Source organism: Pan paniscus, chromosome 15 (assembly GCF_029289425.2).
Source record: "Pan paniscus chromosome 15, NHGRI_mPanPan1-v2.0_pri, whole genome shotgun sequence".
In the NCBI taxonomy this organism is placed as follows: Eukaryota; Metazoa; Chordata; class Mammalia; order Primates; family Hominidae; genus Pan; species Pan paniscus.
This window is the reverse complement of record NC_073264.2, coordinates 98792410-98810077: the sequence shown is the minus strand read 5'-3', so window position 1 is coordinate 98810077 and position 17668 is coordinate 98792410. Positions and strand designations below refer to the sequence as shown.

The following is a 17668-nucleotide window of genomic DNA, read 5'->3' as shown; positions in this document are numbered from 1 at the left end:
ACTTGCCATCAGGAGCACAAGTCCTGAGCTGAACTAGGGTTCCTCATTCATTCCTCATGGGAACTTGCACAAATTACCCACTTTTTTTCTTCTGACCTCAGTCCCCCAATGTATCACTAGAGAGTGGTACTTTATAAACTGTTGTAATAAGCAAAGAATAGTTTTATTAATACCATAACTGCTACCATCACTATGGCTACTCTACACCAAGTATAAGAGGTGAAAGAAAATTGTGTGATGAATATTAAAACACCTCATAGAGCTGGAAGGGCCATTGAGAAATCAGCGATCCACTTCCTAGCACTTTCTATTGTTGTACAGCCTCCTCCCTTGCAAAATGGGAAGGCTTTAAAGCCCCTTTAACTCAGAGACATTTAGAGAGAGTGATTTGTAATGTCTCAGACACTGTTAAATGTGTTTGACATATCATTATATTTATTCTACTAAGATGATGATGGTACTAATGGGACAAGCCTCACATAGGAACACGGAGACAACCTCGATTTCTGTAGGAAACAAAAAATATGTTACAAATGGCAGGGCACTCTCTCTCATGGAGGGATAGGAAGAAATTGGCCTTGAATCCAAAAGTTTGTATGGATGTTTAAAAGAAAATACATGACTTTGCTTTCTGGAAAATTTATCCAATTGAATTTCCTTTCAAATGAGAACTGAATGAATCCTTCTTTTTAGCTAGACCTGGGTTTCATAAATACCATCTCTGCACAGTATATTACGCACATCATTTATTCAGCAGATATCATAATGTATTCAGGGCTGCTCTTAGGAAGAGAAATTTCAATATTAGATAAAAATAGTGAGATGGCGACGGTAACAGTGTTTGTCTGGTACACAGGGTAAATAGGATTGTTAGCGATTGCTAAAGGCTTCAGGAAAAGATAGGGAAACAAAGATAGTTCGTGCCAGATTCTGAGCTGAGCAGTTGCAGAGGTTCAAGGAAGCTTGATTACCTTCTGCCACCGTGTACTTCTAAGCAGGCCCAGAGATGAGTTCCTCCTTTCTTATATTTTCTTGTAAGAATCACTGAATGTTATCCTAATTAGAAATCTGCTCAGATTGGGAAACAGGCTGGCGTTGTCTTCTCTCCCTAACCCTCCATCCTCCCACCTCTCTGTATGTCTCTCTCTCTCTCTCTCTCTCTCTCACACACACACACACACACACACACACATGATAATGTCCACTGTCCACAAAGAGTCAGAGTCTTGTCTGAGTCTGTCACCAAACTGGCTTGACACAGGCTCTGGGCCTCTCTGAACTTGAGTTCCTGGACCTGCATGGGCAGCAATTGGACTGATGAATCTCTCCAAGCCTCTCTGCCCATGTCCTCTAAATCCAAAGTGCTGGCCTGTAATAAACACTAACAATGCCTGGGCCTGGTTCTGTATTTTATATGTATCAACTCATTTAACCCTCACAACACCCAGGGAGATATGTAGCGTTAGTCTCTTCATTTGGTGAGGAATCTCTCCACTTGACAGGTGAGGAAACAGGTGGGGTACCAAGAATTTAAGGAATTCATCCAAGGTCACAACCAGGAAGTGGCCGAGCCAGAATTCCAACCTAAGCCACGTGGTTTCAAAAGCACAAGGCAGAAAGCCTAGCACAGAGCCCAGCCTTGAAGGCACAGAGCTGCAGTGAATGCCCCTCTGGTAGACACTCCAGAGCAGTGGCTCCTGTATGTCCACTCATATGTGCGTGAACATTCATGAATGTACCCGACACTCTGCTTGGCACACGCAGAACTGAGACTTGCAGAAGTGTGCTAGTGTCATCAGAACCAACCCAGGGTTGGTCCGGGGGAGACTGTCCCGGGGAAGAAAGAACTGCAATTTAGAAGAAGAAGTCAGTGCAGCAGAGGAGGCCCTGCAGATCCCAGGCAGCGGGGAGGCAGCCTAGGGCTAAAGGAGTCCAGGGGCTCCCAGTGAAAGATACATTCACAATGTGAAGGATGGGTCAGACACGGAAATGGGAAAGGCAAGCCAGGGGGATACACAGGACAGAGAAGTGCAAAGTGAGAGGTGGGCAGGCTCTCACAACAATGGGGCTGGGCTCAGGGCTATTTTGTGTGAGGGAAGGGAGGCAAGAAGGCTGTAATAGCAAACTTGAACTACTTTTTTGATTGTTTTGTTTTCAACAAAGCTGAATGCCAGTGAAGCATTTGCAGGGGCTTTGGAAAGTCTGGTTGTGTTTTTGCACAAGGGTTCTTGGGCAACCTTGTCGATGCCTGGCAAGGTTGCAGCAGAGCCTGTAATTCTTTTTTTTTTTTTTTTTTTTTTTGAGATGGAGTCTCACTCTTTCGCCCAGGCTGGACTGCAGTGGCGCTATCCCGGCTCACTGCAAGCTCCGCCTCCTGGGTTCATGCCATTCTCCTGCCTCAGCCTCCCGAGTAGCTGGGATTACAGGCGCCCACCACCACGCCCGGCTAATTTTTTGTATTTTTAGTAGAGACGGGGTTTCACCGTGTTAGCCGGGATGGTCTCAATCTCCTGACCTCGTGATCCGCCCGCCTCGGCCTCCCAAAGTGCTGGGATTACAGGCGTGAGCCACCGCCCCTGGCCCAGAGCCTGTAATTCTTACACTTCCCAAATCCTCCCAAAAGCCTATGCAACAGTAGACCATGCATTTCTTTATTATTTTCTACACAGGGACCACCTGGATCCTTATCTGGGAACATAGACTTGAAGTTATTACAGTTAACTGACCTCCTATTCATTCTTCTCATTTTTTTTTCTAAGGCTACGGATAAAATGCTTCCATAGATACACTATGCATTTCATGGTTCTATTTCTTTCCTTTTTGCTTTTACACGTGAGGCCCAGGGGGCCCACTGCACAGCAGGAGCCGGGGAATGCGTGGGGACCATTAGTGCTCTGTGGGACCAGAGCTTGCTCTAGCAGCCATTGTTTTTGCCTCATTAAGAACTTTCTCGTTTCTTCACCCACCAGTAATAGTTGTTTGTTGTTGTTTTCTCAAGCATTCTGACAGTTTCAAAACCAGGAAGCATGACTCAATCCTAGTGGGGGCTCAGTTTAATTCTCTGAATGAACAGAATGAAATTACATATGTAGGAAGATTTTGTAATCTTTCTTTATCTACTCTGTTCACCCACCTTAAGAACCAAGCTCCAAATGGAAGTACAGCAGGTGATGTGTGTCTTTCTCTCACTTTCACCTCCTGGAGAGTCAACTCCTCTAGTGAGGGCTTCCAGGTACACGCTCCCACTTAGCCCCCATTATTTCTTCAGGGTCAGCTTCCTTATTTCCTTTAACAGCTGAGAAAGTTGAAGTTTAGCGTCATTACTAGTGCTGAGAAACACAGAAAGTGGTTAAAAAAAAAAAAAAATGCACCTGATTCTAAAGTTTGTGTTCTTTCCATCACACTCAGTTTGCTTCCCCTAAATGAAAAAAAAAGGTACACATGTAGGAAGCTTCAAGTTCAGTCTCACTGTCTGTAAAATGAGATAGTGAAAATTACTCAAAAACTAATTGGAAGTATTGAATTATTCCTGGCTTATACATTGTAGGGGATAAGGTAGGTAAATTCAGTGCTAGTTGAATTTTGTGTTAGGCTATTCTTGTACTGCTATAAAGAGATACCTAAGACTGGGTAATTTATAAAGAAAAGAGGTTTAATTGGCTCATGGTTCCCCAGGGTGTACAGGAAGCATGGCTGGGGAAGCCTCAGGAAACTTACAATCATGGTGGAAGGTGAAGAAGCAGGCATATTTTACGTGGCTGAAGCAGGAGAAAGAGAGAGAAGGGGGAAGGTGCTACACATTTTTAAACAACCAGATCTCCTGAGAACTCACTCACTATCACAACAACAGCAAGGGGGAAGTCCACCCCCGTGATCTAAGCACCTCCCACCAGGCCCCTCCTCCAACACTGGGGATTACAATTCAACACGAGATTTGGTGGGGGCACAAATCCAAACAATATCAAATTTCAATCTGGATCTTTTAAAGGAAGAATCGAAAGAATGATCTAATGTGTTGCTGGGTGGATGAGGGATATGGAAGTGGGAGAATTCAAATGGCTTGTTCAATTTCATATGGCTCATTACTTGGTCCTTTAATTCTAAATCCAGCAAGTGGGGTTTAGCCAATGGATTGCTTGGAAAGAACAATTGGACTAGATCCTCTGATTTCTCTTCTTCCGTCTCATCTCCTGATTTAATTTCTTCTTCTTTCCCTTTCCATTTCTATTAGTATAGAATGGAGAAAACAAACAAACATCAAGAAACATAGGTTTGGATTTTTCTCCTCTTTTTTGCCCTGTGAGTCTGCGAAAGTTCTCTTGAACTCTCTGAGATTGATTTCTTCCTACATAAAAGGAAGGAATTGGTCTAAACTATTTTAAGATTTTAAATCTTAATGTCTCCCTTCCTCTCCCTTGCCACATTCACCTCCTCTTCTTGTGATCTAGTCTCCGGAAACTCGAAGATTACAAGCGGAAAACTAGCCTGATACACTTAGCATATGCAAATGCTGTGCCAGAGAGACCACCAAAGCTTGGATTCCTCCTTCTGACTCTCCAGAGATATTTAGGGCCAAGCCTTTCAGCCAGGGCAGAAGGATTGTAGGTATCTAAGCACCTCGAGTACATAAAACCTAACTAGCATTCTGCTCCAAGCCAGTTAGACCTCATCAAAACACCCCTGGGGTGAGCTGTGATTCCTGGGAGCCCGTCCTCCCTCAAGACAACAGAAAGTGCTTCCTCCTGTGCCTCTCAGGAGTGCCATGTCCATTGCTCCGCCTTACCAAGAACAAGCAAAGCCTGAGAACAGGATTTGCAAATAAGGGAGGGGGAATGGAGGCCTAAGGAAAGTGGAAAGAGAGTTAAGAAAGGAAGATGGAAGATGCAGGCGCTGGAGGATAGGAACTGAAGACTGAGCAGCAAACAGGAAGAAAGAGAAGGGAGGCAGGGAACCCAGCAGAGGGACAGGCAGACAATAAGCCCGAGGCAGGAGGAAAAGGGAAAAGCCCGTGGTGCTAGTTTGAGGCGCTGCACCTTGTTTGAATTCCTAAATTTATCATTTCTACTAAATGTAACTGGAACTTACTGTACATTTACCAGACAAGCCACTGTACTTTGCAGTATCCTTGAGAGATGGAGGTGGACGGAGGGACTGTTACTTTTTGCCATCATGAGGAAGACACGGACTCTTGGGCAAGATAACCCTCCTGAAGCTACTTGACAGTGAAGTACAGACCTAGGGCCCTGGATTCTAGAGCCCAGAACCGCCAGCTGGCCTGGACTTCCAACCTCCAAATTCAGGCCTGTTCTCACCCAGCTCAGGCACATAGTCAAACTCAAAGGCGTGAAAATCAATTAGAACACGTGAGAGAAGATGGTTCTCAGTCTGAACCAGACACACCAATGAATGGACTTGGAGGCCAGGCCAGGTCCCAAATGCCTCCCCTCCGCCCGCCGATATTTCTTTTGTATATTACAGGCCAGCAGAATTAACGTCTGCTTGGAAATCACACAGAGGAGGCTGGTGTGACTGCAACTCTAGCAATGAATGCACTTAGCAATTCTGTAATTTATCATTTGACCTCTAATATATGGCTAGCAGGAGGGAACAAGTGCTGGGGACTGGACACAGTTAAAGCAGAACAAGCGTCCATCCTTCAGAAGCTTACCACGTGATAAAAGACTTAACGTATGTGTTCAAGTATCTTTTTATTTATTTATTTTTTTTCTGAGACATGGTCTCACTCTCTCACCCAGACTGGACTGTAGTGGCTTGATCTCCGCTCACCGCAACCTCAGCTTCCCAGGCTCAAGCGAATCTCCTGCCTCAGCCTCCTGAGTAGCTGGGATTACAGGCACACACCAGCACTCCTGGCAAATTTTTATATTTTTAGTAGAGATGAGGTTTCACCATGTTTGCCAGGCTGATCTCGAACTCCTGACTTCAAATGATCCACCTGCCTTGGCCTCCCAAAGTGCTGGAATTACAGGCAAGAGCCACTACTCCCAGCTGGTTCCAATATCTCTTTAAAAAGATTTTTAAAAAGGAATGAGAAAGGGAAGTCTGTGTGGTTTTGTTAATGAAGCATAAGCTTCAGTGCTGGCCTGGCATCTTTAACAGATCAGCTTTGAAGTCGAATCAACCTTGTAGATCCTCAGTTTTCTCATCTATAAAATGGAGCAAGCAAGAGTCATGACACTCAGATGCTGCGCAGACTCCAGGTGATCCTGCGGTATACTCGATATGCCTGGCATATCATCAGGGGTCCCACACATGCACAAGTTTCCCTTTCATTCCAAACAGGGAATGTTCTTTCCAGTTTTAAGTTAATGCTATTTCGTCATCTGCATTTTTTTTTCTCTTCCATTCTTAATAAGTTGAGTAAGAGGGACAGTGAACTGGAAAGGGAAAACATGTGAAAATGCCGAGAATTCTGAAAATACATCTTTCCAAATTGTGCAGCTTGGTGTTGGCAAGATGACAAGGGCCCCGGAAACCGGGTGCAAACACAGCACAGCAAAATCACGCAGCTTGCGTGTGCAATATATGTATGTTACATGCCAACTGCTGAACAAGTGCTTTTAAACAAATGACAAATATGATACGATGCTCTGAGGATCAGGCCAAGTGAATGCAAGGGTTTTCAAGATTCAGATGTGGACACGAGGTTCCTCTCGTTCCCGCCCACCAGCCCTTGCCAAGCCCGAAACCCCAACATAACACTCCTTTTGCCTCAACCTCTCTATCTGCGGCACCACACACATGCACACACCATCAAGCAATCACAACTCCATCCCTCATGTTAAGCCTGTAGGCTGTAGAATATCGGACAGCACATTATTTTCCCAATCAATTTACAAACTTAACTAATAATTTAATTCGCCGCATGACAAATCCACTAGCTCATGCCGAAAGCAACTTAAATGGAACGGTCATAAAATTCCCTTCTACGCCTTTGCTTGATGCCATCGTTAAAAAAGAGAAGGGATGACAAAGTGAAAGGGAAAGTGCAGTGATTCTTTTATGTGAAGATTACATTTAAAAATAACCGACTAACCGTCTGCACTTTTCGGGGGCCTGACGTCTCGAAACGCATTTAGATTGATGCAGGCTGGGGCTGAAGTTCTCGTGCTGAGTAAACAGTCAAGTGTTCTTAATAGGAATTGCAGTTTCTCGACATCTGTTAGGGAAAAGGGAATGGCGAAACAACAATTTAGAGTGAGATTGGTTTTGTTAAATGCATTTAAATTCCAAGATTAGTGGTGTTCTTTCTTTTTCAATTAGCATTTACTTGTAGAAAGGTTACAGATGAAAGGGCTGGGGAAGAGATCGGGTGGATTATTTTCCTTACTGAGAGGACACTACAAAGCATAGTAAAGCTAAAATAGGAAGAGAACGTAAGACTTAAAGGAACTTAAAACTGATGCCAAATTGAGATTGCAAATCTTGAAGGGAAAGCATTTAAAATAAAATAAAATAAAAATAAAGTGAAGTTGAGTCTGGATTTGATGATCCTGTCCTCTGGACAGAAAAATCATAAATTGCTTTGAGAAAATACAGGGATTTCTATTTTCCAAGCCAGTTACTAAGCAAAATTTGTGTTATTTCTCAAATATATGCCACGGTTCTGTGTGAGTGTGTAAAGAGCTGTAACTAGCTCACTTTTTTTTTTTTGATAGAAACATAAACAGAGACGAAAAATGTAGGGAATGTTTCACCTGTTTTACTGCCATTAAATAAACCTCATCTGCTACCAAGCTGTTTTGGGTGACATTTGCTAAATAAATACATTTTGTGGGAGACTTGAACACTGAAGCACAGAGACATGCAACTGATGTTCTCAGATGAATCCTGTTTGCTTCTCAGTGCCTATACCCCTACCCCAGGGGGAGAGTGAAGTGGTAAATTCAGGTTTATGTTTTCACATTGGTATTTTATTTTCAAACTTACACAGCTACAACAAAAAGTACATGCTTTTGTTACTAGCGTTTCTTGTAATTCTCTCTTTCTGCTCCCTAACCCAATTTTCCCCTCTCCCTCGCTACCTTCCTCCCTCCCTCCACAAATATCTTTATTGCTTTTTTTTTAACTGGGGAGTATTCACTATTTCTTTACACTTCTATATGGATTTCACTTTTAAAAAATCTATCAGCATGTATATTTCGTGCATGTCTGAAACCTTTAAAATATTGTTTGATCTTCATGATTATTTAAAAATATGTGTATTGAGTATTTGCTTAAGGTAAAGCCATTGCTGCCATTTCCAATTAAAAAACTAATAAATGTATTTTAAAAGAATATCTGCCAAGACTGTTCTCTGACAAAGTATCTCTGTGGATATTTAAATGGCACCAAGATGGATTACTGTTTCTGATTATTTCTCATGTAGGGTCTCAGTGATTTTGCAGAAATCGTAATTGAAGAAAATGATGGAAAGGAAGCTTTGAATATGGAGTGTTGTTATTGCACTCACTGGACAACCAGATGGAGCTATTCCCAGTCCCCAGCACACAGATAGAGAATCTATTCGACAATAACTAAAGAGGTATACAGTTCTAGAACATTCTGCAACCAGACTTCAGGCACCAGGAGGCCTCCGTAGGCAGGGTTCCTCGGGCTTCTCAGCTGGCTTCCTTGGAGAAATTTCATATGCTGATTCCTTTCAATTATCTGTCAATTTTCAAAATGCAAATAGAAACATGCAGTCATCACTTTGGTACTCACCAACTGATTTCTTCCAAGCACCCAGACCATAAGTGAATGCAGTTCAATATGTTCTCTTCCTTTTTTTAAGTGGAGTTAATATTACTGAGCAGATTTTGGTCAGCTTCCAGGAACCCAGTGTGTGGAGAGGCAGAATTTTATTTTAGAAGCACAAGTTGGTTTGAAAAATGTGAACTTACCCCAACTCTTTCTTTGTTTCATCTTTCTTACTAGACGTATTTTATTTTCCTAAAGAAAACATAAATAAAAACAAAAAAAAATTCTTCACTGATACATACACACACACACACACACACACAATTTAGGTCAAATTATTTTTACTACTTAGGATGTCTTTAGTTATTTTACATATTTATAACAGAGAAAAAAAGTAAGAAGAAAAGGAAAAATGGTGTATAATCTTAAGACCAGGAGATAACCAATAATAAATATTTTGCTATAATTTCTTTTCATATTCTATGCATATACATTTTATGGAATTGAGTTCACACTGTTCACATAATTTTGCTTTCTCTATTTTGCCTTTACCTTTATCAATAAGCATTTTCTTTATATGCTTAAAATTTCTTTATTAACGTAACCTAATACATATGCACAAAATGTTACCTGATCATTCGCCTGTTTAAGGGCATTTGGTAATTTCCAATATTTTTTCCTTTACGATTTCGGGTAATGTTTAAATAAACCAATTTATGGAAAAGAGCTACCTATGTTGGATTACTTGCTTAGAATGAATTCCTGGAAATAGAATTACTGGGTCAAAGGGTACCAACATATTTAATGTCCCCAAAGGCATATTGGCAAATTGCCTTCCATACAAATTATACCAATTCCCCCCCGTAACTAGTATATAAAAGTGCCTGTTTCACAGTATCTCCCCTTCTCCAAGATCTTTTAAAATCTCTGCAAATTTGAAAAATGAAAAAAATGATAACTGTTGCCTGGAACAATTTGTTAAAAGATGCACCGAGCAATACATTTATTTTTAAAATTTTTCATCTCACAAAGAAATATAAAAGCTTATACACAGGATGTTTTCTGACCAATAAATGCTAAAAAGCCATAATGTTTCATCATACATAGTAGATTATTTTGTTCGAAAACCTATTACATTTTGCATGCTGCTATAGCAGTCTTTCTAGTCCAGAAAACACTTCACTAAAACAGCAACAATATCAGTTTACTGCATAAGATTGCAGGCAGCTCACACTAGATTCTAAACACGATTGAATAGTCATCTTTAAGAGTGGAATATCCATGACTTATCTTGCCAGGCTTGGTACTATGTCAGTGGAGAAGGTGGATGGTGCCATTGTTATTTGGGCAGCCATGCCAATCTCAAGGAGGAAAGCTGAAATTGTTTGAAAACCTGGTTTAAGACAGTCTTTTTGAGATTTAGCCCTAGAGAACACTCAACTAAACGACCAAGAGAGGCAGAGCGAAGACTGTTAAAAGGTGCAGAAAAACTCGACAACAAAATGAAAAGACATAGGAAGAACCTTGTCATGCAAATGAACTTACCATAGAGAACCCAGAGGTCACTGAAAAGCACCTTTGTGCTCTAAGATTACAAGGTTCAAAAAGGGAAGATTCAGTCAATAATTGCTGTGTTTGTCTAAATCTGTATTCCCCCAAGCTATTGTGTTTTCCAAGTTAGTAAAGTCAATCCTGTTCCTTGAAGTTTTCTGCTAGGCATTCGAGCTTCCCTCTAAGGTTCAACCTACAGCAAACCCTAAAAGATCCCAAAATAGCCCTAATAACTAGGGGTGGATTTTGAGGGTAAAAGGGAAGATCAATTACTATTTGAATATACTCAATATGTGAATTAGCACCAAAAGTATCTCTATTTGTATGACCCTAATCATGTATTCTTCATCAGAAGTTGCCAGCAATAGTGAGTAGACACTTTAACACCACTGATTATTCAAAACCAAAAAAAAAAAAAAAACCCAAGAAAGAAAAGGAAAGAAATTAAAAATCTACCAACTTAAAGAAGCATGCTCTACCTCCCCAAATCCTCAATTCCCTTAACTGTCAGATTTTTTTTTTTTTTTAACTGAGCCAGTCTTCGGAGATGATGGCATTTTTTATTGTAAGAATATTCCTTCTAGTGATCAATTCCCGCTTAATGAAGTGTTCCCTAAATTAAATCTACCCTTTCTGAAAGGTTACTCCCCAAACAAAATGAACAGGAAAATGCCTCCAGTCCATATAAATGTCATCCTGCCCTCCAGTAAATCTGTTTTAATCACTATTTTTAAGGAAGCAGCCCGATTGAATAGGAGAGAAACTAAATTACCTTGTGAACCAAGACAACTGTCACAGGGGGTCACAAACAGTGCCTTTCAGAGGAGCCTTCCTCTGGAGAGATGCAAGACACACTTTGTCCTGCAAATGATTTGTCCTTTTCCCTTTTTTAAAAAAAAAACAACAGAGAACCATGTCCCACTGGTGAAAAGAAGAGAAGAAAACTGGTATCAATTGAAGACATACTATGCCAAGGCTCTTTCACTAACTCCTTACCACAAGATTATTAAAGAACTATTTTTCTTTCTTTCTATGGAAATAAAAATGATGTCCCAGTGGGGTAAGTTCACCCTTAAGGGGTGTGGCCACAGGGCTGGAGAGAGGAGAGGTGACACTTGCACTCTATTCTGTGCAATTACAAGGGTACCTCTGCTAATAAACCAGTTGCTGACCCCAAATCAGCATTGAAAAGTCAACCAAGTAAGGACACTCCAGAGAACATTGGGTGGAAAATGACAAGCAGCAGGTACCTCCTGACACGTATTCCAAACAGCCGTGTGCCTTGGATTGGGTTTCTGCAAAGGCATTCATATGCTTTGCAAAGCTAATGTACGGAGGCAGCCTTCAGTGCTTATGTTTTTTGGAATTAAGTTGCATGACTGTGCCTTGCTCTCTAAAATGTGTAAATGTGTAAATTATGCTGAAACAGATTGCCAATCCAAGTTGAAGAAATGAAAAATATGGTGTACTGTCACGGCAAGGGTGCAAGGGCACAGGGGTGTGGCTTGCCACCTGATGTTAAAGGCAGCCTCCAAACTCTCCACGCTTGGGGCTTCTAGAGAGGATGATGGTGAAAAAAGGGATAGTGAAATGTAAAGAAGCTAGATGTCTTTTCCAAGAGCCCAGTTACACCTAAACACAATCTCTTACTGGCACAAAAGAGGCTATGTAAATTATCATGTTACCTAAGTCCTATTTTCAATTCATATTTCATTTCCCCAATTCACCGCATCCTAATAGAAATGCCACAGTAACATGCCAAATTTTGATCTCGAAGATACTGAAGAAGAAAAAGATAGGAAAAATGCCCCCACCAAATACCTCACCATATCTCCCTAACTCCATAGCTGCCAAATTTCCAGTGGAGTGTGTGTGTGTCTGTGTGTGTGTACTCACACGCATGTGTTAGTGCCTTCCTGTTATTTTAATGTTGCTTCAGTTTACTGTGATGAGGAGACTAATTTCATGTATAAAAACATCACAAAGAAAAAAGACAGCTCCTGTCTTCAAGGAAATACTTAGAGACACCAGTATTTGATAAGTTGAAAAGGAAGAGTGAATGCCAATCATTTCTGTAGGCTTAAATGCTCTCATAAAATAAAGAAATGATACAAAAATTATACTGGGTCAATGATGACTTACTTTATGAGACATCAGGGTCAAAATGTTGTCTGTAATTGCTGAGTAAATTGCTGAAAGATATCTAGGGTTCAATCCACTCATTCTGTGGACAAGGAAACTAAAAATGTCTGGTAACTTCCTTGGATCACACAGCCAGAGTCATTTAGGATACAACCTATGTCCCTGCTAACTCCTTGCCCTATGTTCTTCTCAGCACAGGTCATCAACTGAAAATTAAACAAAATCATTTTGAAAATTTAGCCAGACTATATTTCTCCAGTGCCCAAAAATGTTTCAAGGATAAGACTGGTTTGAAAATAAATGGATAATGAACATTGTGAATTTTCCTAAAGGTCACAAGTTGGACAATGAAAAGGAAGAAATTTAGATACTACATATCAAGGTAGGTCTTGCAAGGTGGCAGAACCACGTTTCTGTAGAAACTCATTGACACAGGCAGACCAATTAAATTGGGAGGGAGGACTGGGCTAGGAATGCTAAAAATAGTGATGTCTAATTGTAGACAAAGGTTTTAGTAGGTGTGAGGGAGCCTTCCATATTTGCAGTTGTTATTCTCTTGTTCCTCTTCCCTTTCCTTTTCTATTGTTCCCTCTCATTTCTTTTTATTGGCTACCATGAGAAAGAGGTAAGATGCTGGAGGTGACAGCTCTGATTGGGCAGTGCCCTGAAGATTTTGTTTTCCTCTAGTCTTAATACAGAGCACTGTCTATATTGCAAAGTATAATAATGAATTTTAAAAATTGGCCGGAAGTGGTGGCTCACGCCTGTAATCCTAACACTTTGGGAGGCCGAGGCAGGTGGATCACCTGAGGTCAGGAGTTCAAGACCAGCCTGGCCAACATGGCGAAACCTCGTCTCTACTAAAAATACAAAAAAAAAAAAAAAAAAAAAAAAAATTAGCCGGGAATCGTGGCACGTTCCTGCAGTCCCAGCTACATGGGGGAGCTGAGGAAGGAGAATCACTTGAACCCAGGAGGTTGCAGTGAGCCGAGATCCCGTCATTGCACTCCAGCCTGGGCGACAGAGCAAGACTCCATCTCAAAAAAAAAAAAAAAAAAAAAAAATTAATGAACGTTTCTGATTGAATTAATAAAAGTTGGGTCTTACAAAAGAAGGGAAACAAGTTCGTTTGCATCCGCCACTCTGGCCTCGCATGGTATTGATGACTTGATGCCAGATGTCCCATTTGTTTCTCAGAGACATCTTGTGAAATGAGACCTGGAATCAAAATATTTATATATTAGAAAACAGCATTGCCCTTTTTTTAATTAGTTTTTTTTATTTTTTATTTTTTGAGACAGAGTCTCGCTCTGTCACCAGGCTGCAGTGCAGTGGCGCGATCTCAGCATTGCCCTTTTATATACAAGAATCCTACTAGCCAACATAAAGGGTCCCCAGATGGAGGCAAGAGGAAGACCTATGACATCTGAGTGGACCAGATCCACCACCAAGTACCATCTTTCCCCTTTACAGCAAATGATTCATAACCAAAGATTCGTGATGCTTCCAAACACTAGAGATTACTGAGAAACCATAAAGGAGTCTCCAAGTGAATTTGATCTTAAGTTACCATCACTGCTAAATAAATACAATTATTATATGAAAATAACTTGTCTCCACATCTGATTAGCAGCTATTCTGACTCTCTTGAGATTAAAAAAAAACACACTTTTTATCTTTATTTCTCTTTTGAAGTTTTACATTCTCATCAGCTAGCACATTGCCTGTTATTTAATAGACATTTAACAAATATTAAGTAAATAAATAAATATAGCCAAAAATAAATCAAATAGAAAAATAGTTTTTATGGCGCTCAAGGGCCTTGGGCTTCTGATAATCTGAAACAGTTCTCTGCTATGTTCCTGTTTCTGTGATTTTTGTATCTGCAATTCTAAATTTGGTTGAGTTCATTCAACGTTTGAATTTAAATATCCAATTAAATATCAAGAGACTATCATGAAAATTAATATATTTATTAAGAATTATGTCCTCCAAATTCTTTTAGTGTTTTATTTTGATTGAAGGTAGGTAACTATAAATAACTTCTGGAAATGACTTTGTAAAGCTTCGGAGCACATACTTTGTGTCAGATGTCATCCTGAGCATTTTCATATATATCATTTAATCATCCACAACCATGCATATGATGTCAATCTTATTCCACCTTCTGACGACTCACTCCAGAATGAAGGACCACATCCAAGGTCATTCAAATAGTGGTGGAACTGAAATTTGAATCCATGTGTGTCATTCATGGCAACCGAATATAAATATAAAAATGAAATATTCTTTTAAAAATAACTCAAGATTCTTGAGGATCAGTCATGAGTGCACCATATTTACCCAGACGCTCTGTCAAAGAATGCCATTTATCAGGAAACTACTTCACAAGAACTTTAACAATTTCGTTTCTCGAGTGATTGATTTCAGAGTTGACTCTCATTAGATTCTTGCAGGCTATGTTTAGCAAAATGGATTATGTAATCCATTTTTTTGAACTGAATTTTTATTATCAAATATATTTTCTAGTCAACTAGTCACGATTGAACTTTTTGATGGCTTCAACTTCAAAACTACTTCTTACATAATTTTAAAATCCAGCACTAAAAAATATGTTGAGAAACATAAATTAGCATTTCTAGAGGGGAAGAATGAATGTGCGTTATTCAAATTTTCTCTGGAAAAGTGGTGAAGTGGAAGGACTAATGCAGTGTAATCACTCTAACCCTTGCCAGTATATTACTGTAAACAAGTCAGTTCATCTCTTTAAGCCTTGGTTTTCTCATCTGCAAATTGGGAATCATAAAAACACACATATTTTCAAATTGCTTTTCAAATTGCCATGAGAGCACAGAGGAAATGTCTGTAAACAGAGTTTGTAAAACTCTAAAACAAATGCAATTTCTAGAAAGAGTTTGCGGTGCTACAGGCCAATCTTGCTTTCTATGTTGACAAGAGCAGGCTCAATTTTCGCCAGCGGAACAGTCACCAGCACTTACTCAAGAATGAATCCATACCAGCCAGTTATGTTGAAGCAGTAAATCAAGGTGGCGCTATGACTGATAGACCATTTGTTTATTATTGAGTCTATTGTTTTCAATTGTTGAGTCCACCACTTTTCACTCTTAATCCTGGAAAGTTAAAGAAGCTTCATTGAAAAACATCATAGTTATTAACATCATCATAATTACCTTATAGTGATTAAGTGGATCATAATGATATGTTCATTCTGTCTTCTGTTTAAAACACAGTCTATGTGGGAGAGAGCCCTGATGCCTTTGCAACAGTCGGGTGTGTACCATCATAACCTGGCATATTTCCAGCTGGGGTAATTGCATTCTGTTCACCAAAAATTCCCTGTAGTTTTCCCTGGAGAAGGTCTCCCTCATTTCCTGCTCAAAACCAGCTGTGCTGTGGGGCTGGAAACAGCTGCCACATCGCTACCCTGAGGTAGCTGTGTTTCAACACGGGTTCAAACGAGGCTTGGGTAATCCTATGACCAAGGCTTCAGAGAACACCAATGAGTATCCAGACATGTCTTTAGCTGTGAAAAACAGCAAAGCCTTCCCAATCACACATATCAGTAGATGCTATAATTGGGGAGGGGGATATAGCTTTATTTTTGCATGTATTTTAAAACAGAAAAAGCTCATCCGTTACATAAGATCATGTACCTCCTGCTGCCACAACTCTAATCGGTGAACTAACAGTCTATTTTATTTTAATTGTTCATAGTGAAAGATGACCTTGTGCACCTCCTAATTAATTACTGAGTTTCTTGCAAGACTCTTCAGTTGGAGCTAAAATTGATAGAAAACCTAGACCTCTTTCTGAACTATAATCTTGCAGATGTATTTTTGAATGAGAACATGATTCTGTTTACATGATGCTTAGTGAAAGGGACAATGTAGATGTTTGTGGCTTCGTGTGGGCCTCCCATAAAACCCCATGCAGAAGATGAAACATGACACCCGCTTTGTAAGCCATCCAAGACTCCTACCCCCAGTCCATACGTTTCATATGTATGTAATCAACTTTTATTGGTTCTTGAATTACATTCTGTGAGCACAGAACTCCCCTTTGCCAATTTGAGCACAATCACAGAGCTTGGAAGTGTCATTAATAAAAGGCCTTGTGGTTTGAGTTCAGTGAAATGTTTATAAGAACTCTCGCTTCTACCAATACTGATTTGGGTGGGAGAAAAGATTTAGAGAAGATATTTCACAAAAAGAAAAATAGATGGCATCAAAATAGAACCTTTATAAGCTAAAGGTGAACAAACTTTCATTCATTTGTTCTCTACTGAGTGCCTCCTGTATAAAAGATATAAAGTAAGTATACATGATCTAGATGGGTCCATCCAGGAACTCACACAGAGGTGACCTATTCCTAATCAATCAAGTGTTCACAGAGTGTTATCATCTGAAAGGGAAGCATGTAATCACAGAAGAATATTTATAGAAACAGCAAGTCATAAATACACCATGGTCCAAACCAGAACTTTCTGTTCATCTTTGCACATTCAGGAACTCAGTCAGATTGGCAGAATGGTCTCATGTCTAGACTGACAGTAACCAAGCTCATTAAAGTCAGATGTACAGCTTCCAAAATGTTATTTGACTCAGTTTGACAAAATGCTCAAAATACTAATGTGGAACAAAATATTTACTCTTTGTAGGTAGATACACCGAGAAAGACACTGAGGCTTAAAGTTGCTTAGTGAGCAGAGCATCAGGGCCCAGAAAGTGGAGACGTGGTTCTGACACCTGGCTAGGATAACTCCACACCTGCATCACCACCAGAAATACTCTGTGTGAGGGACTAATTTTGCTTGGACACTTTTTGGGCACTGTCAGGTCTAGATGGCTGGATGTCCCGTTTTTGTGGCCTTGGCTGCTCATAAAGGGTTTTCTCCTGATAAGCATAACAAAGGTATCCACTTCTTACATGATATCCTCATTCCGATTCTAATTCTCAGACATTATTGTTGAGCCCCCGGATTGGGATTTAAGCTGTACCCACACTTCAATGCACAGTGAGAAATCGTTTGCTAGGTTGGAGCCCACAGAGGGCTAACCCACCCATTATGTGTGGATTTGATTATTTTAAATCTCAGAGAACAATATTGATTCCAGCATTAGCAACCACCTACTGTCACCTCCAGGAGGAATCAGATTGTGTGCAAAGCATACTTCATCCACCATGCACAACCCACAAGCATGTACCTTTGTACATAAGGTCCTATTTTGGTCTGGGCCCCATTTGGGACCTATGT

General features: G+C 40.3%; 1 long non-coding RNA gene across 1 annotated transcript in view; it reads left to right on the top strand.

Moving 5' to 3' along the window:
- The window catches only part of LOC130540806 (uncharacterized), a 54259-nt gene extending 44833 nt beyond the window's left edge, over positions 1 to 9426 (top strand). The window contains exon 4 of the long non-coding RNA XR_008954809.1: positions 8390 to 9426. This is a non-coding gene — a long non-coding RNA (uncharacterized LOC130540806). The remainder of the gene's footprint in view (positions 1 to 8389) is intronic.
- The last annotated feature ends 8242 nt before the right edge of the window (positions 9427 to 17668 follow it).